Source organism: Gorilla gorilla, chromosome 19, assembly GCF_029281585.2.
Source record: "Gorilla gorilla gorilla isolate KB3781 chromosome 19, NHGRI_mGorGor1-v2.1_pri, whole genome shotgun sequence".
Lineage (NCBI taxonomy): Eukaryota > Metazoa > Chordata > Mammalia > Primates > Hominidae > Gorilla > Gorilla gorilla.
In genome coordinates this window covers 93,824,201-93,830,440 of record NC_073243.2, presented here as the reverse complement: position 1 = coordinate 93,830,440, position 6,240 = coordinate 93,824,201, and the positions used below count along the sequence as shown (strand labels likewise).

Sequence of the window (6,240 nt, the reverse complement as noted above, 5' to 3'; positions counted from 1 at the left end):
GCTCTCAAGTATGTGGCTTCAAAAATCTCCGTACTCCTTTCAAAAAAGAGATGTATTTCACAGAATTCCTGGGAGTCTTCTCATGTCAAAATCAATGGTCAGATTTCTCTTCAATATTTCAGCTAAATTGTGTGCAGGTACTTGTTCATTTAATTGGCTTCAAATGAAGTAATTATTGGATCTCATTATGGCCAATTACTCTTGTCCTTGGAGAGGTTTTAAAGGGGTCACAATTGAAGCAGACTCCAAGGTGCAGGTAAAGTCCTTCTTGCCTAGCCATAGCATGCATATATCAAAAAGTAGTGGCTCTAGATATACTTGGGCATATCACACACAGGAGCACACACACAAATACTTTCTTTTTTTATTTTTATTTATTTATTTATTTATTTTTATTTATTTATTTTGAGACGGAGTCTTGCTCTGTCACCCAGGCTGGACTGCAATGGCACGATCTTGGCTCACTGCAAGCTCCACCTCCTGGGTTCACGTCATTCTCCTGCCTCAGCCTCCCGAGTAGCTGGGACTACAGGCGCCCGTCACCGCACCCGGCTAATTTTTTGTATTTTTAGTAGAGACAGGGTTTCACCGTGTTAGCCAAGATGGTCTCGATCTCCTGACCTCGTGACCCGCCCGCCTGGGCCTCCCAAAGTGCTGGGATTACAGGTGTGAGCCACCGCGCCCGGCCTTATTTCTATTTTTACAAATACTTTCACTACCTAAATCTCCTGTGGTGCTACCTGAACACTATTCAGTGTACCTTTATATAAGCAATCATTGACTAGTAAAGTGTGATACTTTGGTTTTTAAACACGTACTTATCCTGTAATGTCTGCCTCATTTCTTATATTATGGCAATAAGGTCACAACTGGCAAGGAAATGAAATAATTTCTGATTTAGACAATTATACACAGTTGACCTTTGAACAACGTGAGGGTTAGGGTTGCCGACTCCCTGCACAGTTGAAAATTTATAACTTTCGACTCCTCAAAAACTTAACTACTAATAGCCTATTGTTGACTGTAAGCCTTATTGGTAACATCAATAGTTGATTAACACATATTTCGTATGTTATATTATTATATACTATATTCATATAATAAGCTAGAGAAAAGAAACTGTGATTAAGAAAATCATAAGGAAAAGAAAGTATATTTACTACTTATTAAGTGGAAGTGGATCATCATAAAGGTCTTCATCCTGGTTGTCTTCACACTGAGTAGGCTGAGGAGGAGGAGGGAGAGGATGTGTTGGTTTTACTGTCTCAGTAGTGACAGAGGTGGAAGAAAATCTGCATATAAGTGAAACCGTGCAGTTCAAACCCATGTTGTTCAGTAGTCAACAGTATATGTTCTTCATATACTATTGTGCAGGTTGTTCACTGCATAAGTGCACTGGGGCAGAGTGGCAAGCGGGAGCTCAAATTAATCCTGGACTCTGCTCTTCAAGCCATTTGACCTTATTAAAGCTGTGTCCTCCACAGGCAGGGCCACTTTTTTTGTAATTGCCCAGAGGTACAATTGGTTTACTGTAGCAGCTGGGTTTGTGAAATTCACATAGTCACAGAAAAATGTGATACTAAAATGTCCTGAGGCTATATCACTACCATATATTAAAAATATGCTGAGATTTACCCCTGAGGAACAACCTTAAATTGATTCAATCACTCACATATTACTCTGTTTTTCATCTACACACGTTTTAAAATTTTAAGTAAGATATTTCATCTCTGTGCTTTAAGCTCCATTGCTTAGTTTGATTCTCATAAAAATGTCATAAGTATAAATATTAATAACTAGCTGTAAATCAAATAAATGAAACTGATGAACAGTGTGAAATACCCATAAGCCACTCATAAGAAATTATTAGTTTGTAACATGAAACTGCCATCTTTGTGATTCATAATAGTAAAATATTATTGATTTCTTACGGTTCAATCTAACAAATACTTTGCTAATGAAGCTCTTCCCTCAAAACAGTTCCCTGATCTGGCATCCCATCCTATATCTCGTGTCCCTTATTCAATTAAAGGCGTAGTTCTAAACACACTTACTTTAAGGACCCCTTATCAGTTGGTATGTTACTTTGTTTTTCATTTATTACTGCATTTATTTTTTCCCTTATTCAATAGTTATTTGTTGAATACCTACTCTTTAGCAGTCAAACACATACAAGTGGTTTATATGTTCATTGTTCTTAAGAAATGTTGGGGTTTCTTTTCATAGAATGTCATTGTTGGCTTTAAAACTTCTGTTCTAGTCTATGGAATTTTGAATGTAGGGGCTTGGTCCATGTGGGGAAAATACTTAGTTTAGAATATTAAAGTGAAGAGCTGTAAGAAAGAGGAGGTGTCTTAGGGCTGATATAACAAAGTACCCTAGACGGAGTGGCTTTAATAACACATCAAAATCAAGTGGGGAGGTTTAAAATTATATCTTCAAAGATCTGACTTTTCTGGCTTTAGGCTCTAGCACTGGTATTTTTTATAACGCTTCCAGGATGTGCTAATGTACAATGCAGGTTTACACAAGCTTCTTTGGAGCAAAACCAACACAGGCTGGAGGTCACCAGCTTTCACTCAGTAAAGACAGGGTAAATATTGAGGTCAGCTAGGAGTGCTTCCTTTTAACAGATGAAAATGGTTGATGAGACTCTGTTGTTGAAACAGTGGTAAAGGTTATTGTGCTGTGATTGGAACAAGGTTATTATGAAGAAAAGCTGAGAAAGGTCCAAATATGAGAGAAGGCATATAGCAAAAGGTAAAATTAAATAAATTTAAACAATTATGGATGTGCATCCATAGTGGGATAAAAAGGAATCTGACTATCACTTATTTTTAATTTGAAAGTTTATAAGTAAAGTTTCAAGAATAGTTATGTTTTTATGGAGCAAGTGATTTAATTATTATTTTAGTGATTTAATACTTAACCTGTTATCAGGAATTGTTCTTGCAATTGCATTTGCTAGTTCTGGGCATGTTGGTAGGTCATTCACCTCTTTGGATCTCATCTTCTTAATCTGTAATATGGGAGAACACTACTTGAGCTGTTTCTATCACAATAAAGAAACACTCTCCTTAAACAAAAAGACCTGTGCAAAAGAGAAGTAGATACTTGTTGACAATGCTAATTTTTTTTTTTGCAAGTGGGTACATGGAGAATGCTAGTGTTTTCTAAAAGTCCTGAGATTTTTTAGATGCATATGGCATCCTATATTCCTGTTCTATTAATAGATGTGCCCTCTTAGTGATTATTTGACCTAATCATATTTGTAACTTTTAAAATATTTCCCTTTCCCCTTCTAGTTTTGAAAATGGGCTCAAAATCTATTTAAATTCATTAGTTATGAAAAAGAGAGCTTTTTCATACTTCCCTGTATGAAAGAAGAAAGAAACTTCTTTCTTCCCTTTCCTGTTAGGCGAGAGCTGCGGGAGGCAAGGGTCTCCGATGCCGTTTCTCGTTCTCGTCATGTAGACAAAACAGCCCTGCTGCAAAGATGGTCAATGTACCTAAAACCGGAAGAACCTTCTGTAAGAAGTGTGGCAAGCATCAGCCTCACGAAGTGACACAGTATAAGAAGGGTAAGGATTCTTTGTATGCCTAGGGAAAGTGGCACTATGATCAGAAGCAGAGTGGCTATGGTGGGCAGACAAAACCAATTTTCCGGAAGAAGGCTAAGACCACAAAGAAGATTGTGCTAAGGCTGGACAATGTGTTGAGCCTAACTGCAGATCCAAGAGGATGCTGGCCATGAAGAGATGCAAGCATTTTGAACTGGTGGGAGATAGGAAGAGAAAGGGCCAAGTGATCCAGTTCTAAACTTTGGGATATTTTTCTTCTAATTTTGAAGAGAAAATGTTGAAGCCATAGAAAAATTACCTGAAGGAAAATAAATACAGTGATATTCTTATACAAAAAAAAAAAATAGAAAAAGAGACTTCTTGTTATTATGACGAAAGAATTTATTAGGAGTCAAAAGATTTAGGTTAATGTCTGAATTTTGGTGGGTTCGTGCAGGAGGACTGTGGTCAAATCAGCTTCTCTGATGCTTATTTCTTAAATTTTCAAAGCAATGTGGCTGCATTAAGCAAACGAACACACCTCTTTAATTTCTGTGATTCTATGGTATATTGGTTTACAGTTTTATTTGTATAATATACCCACGAATGTTATACATTGCTTTTGTGCAAAAACACTGAATCAAATCATTGAATATGCACTTGTTTTCAATATATATCACAATATATGGTCATTTTCAATATATCACACATGTTATGATTTATATTCAGAAAACTATATTAGATCTTATCATTTCTCAAATTGTATGATATAATTGACCAAAGGATAATATTTTTCATATTTGAAGCACACTGATATAAAATCAACATTCTGTTCTGAGATGCTTGCAATTCTCATAAAATTTTACTTTTCTATATTTAAATAGTGAAGAATAAAATTTCAACGAATAAGTGTTTATCTTAATGTAATGAAATGCTGACTAAGCACAATAAAATGTTATTTAATGTCATCATAATATTTTGATAAATATTGAAAAAGAATGTACATTTTGATTGCCAATCAAGTTTTAAAAGTTGTCTTTTATTAGAGACATCTTTTCTTTTATTTGAGATGCGTTTTTCACTTTAACTGATTTTAACATATTGTTTCCAAACAGTCTTTTAGGACATACCTCTGATAGATAATTAAGACATAATTTTTGCTTCTAAGAAGTTAAGAAATCAGAAGGTAAAGGCTTCAACCCAGATAATTATGATACAAAGCCAAATTTGATGCATCCTTTAAGGACAGTGCAAAAAATAAAGAAAAAAAAGAAAAAGTGTACTGGTTTCTAGAGGAGTTATCTATCCTTTCCACATTTCATCAGGATTTGATAAAGACACTTGTTTGCTGGCACATTTAAACCTCAAGATGATGGAAGACTAACGAGAGTGATGTAAATAAACCTTTTTGGGGCACGTGGCCTTATTCTCCCCCTTTGTTTCTTGGGTTGTTTATATTTGAGCCTGATGTTTTGTCCTGTTGAAGTGAAAAACTAAAACAGGCTCAGCCTAGAGCAGAAGGCCCAATAGGCTGCTAAGTTTGCATTGGTTCTAAGTCAGGCTCTCTTTTTCCAATAGAGTGGGTCATGGTGGATACTTGGGTCTAGATTATTTCAACAGAAAAATGTATTAGTGCTTAGGCCAAAACACTGCCGGGACACAATTTTCTATGGGCCTTCCTGTTACTGCATGTCTCGATTACAGAGGCATGAGTGTCTTTGTTCCAGTATCTTCACAGATTCTCTTCAAAGATATTTGCATGAAGAACAGCCTGGGGAGATAGAGCTAGTGTCTCCCTCAGGAGCAATAAGCAGGTTTGTTTCCTGTCCAGTAATACGTGTGTGTGTGCGCGTGTGTGTGTGCGTGCATGTGTGTGTGTGTGCGTGCACACGCATGTCTTGGTTTTTCAAAATACCAGTTACTTTTGGAAGCTTATCTTTTGCCATGATTTAACAAAACAACCTTTACTGCCTTCCTCTCAGAGGTCAAACTCAACAAACATAATGTTTATCTTCTCTGTTTTCCCAGTAAGTGGTTCTTAACTGACGTTTTGGACAGTAAAAACTTGAAAAGAATGATTGAAACATGAACAGAAAGAGGACCACCAAACAATGAAATATGTGGATAGAAATAGATAAAATAGAAAATTAAAAAATATGGGACAATGTTGATACATTTGACAGAAAAAAAGGCAGCCACGGGCCAGAATATTCAGAGAAGGCTACCGTAGATGTAGGAGACGTTTTTGTTGGCAGAACCATAGCATGACTCCAGCATCAGAGTAAGAGAAATTGGGAGCAGATTTGGGATGTGGAAAGTAATCAGGATGCATAATTAAATATTCTAGGGAACATGAGTGACAACTGGTCCCTTACCACCTCCCCCAGGTGCAGGGAGTGATTATCTACTGTAAGTGTTCATCTCTGCCATTATAGCCTGAGAACTTTTGTAGAAATAAATTGAACCAACTTTCTAGAAGAACAGGGTCATTAATATTCTGGCTGACACTCATTGACTTGATACTTCTCGACAGCACACTCTACTGGTTTGACCCTTGTGGCACCTCAACATAAATCCTGTCCTCAGCCACTCCTGTACACAAAGATTTAATTCCATTCTCTCTTTCAGAAGAGAAGCAGTGTAGGAAAACACATCAACACAATAGCAATATGAATCAGCC

The 6,240-nt window shown here is 36.6% G+C and overlaps 1 pseudogene; it reads left to right on the top strand.

Annotated features, from left to right (window-relative positions):
* The first annotated feature begins 3,477 nt into the window (after positions 1-3,477).
* On the top strand, positions 3,478-3,909 carry LOC101141634 (large ribosomal subunit protein eL42-like; annotated as a pseudogene).
* Positions 3,910-6,240: the final 2,331 nt, after the last annotated feature.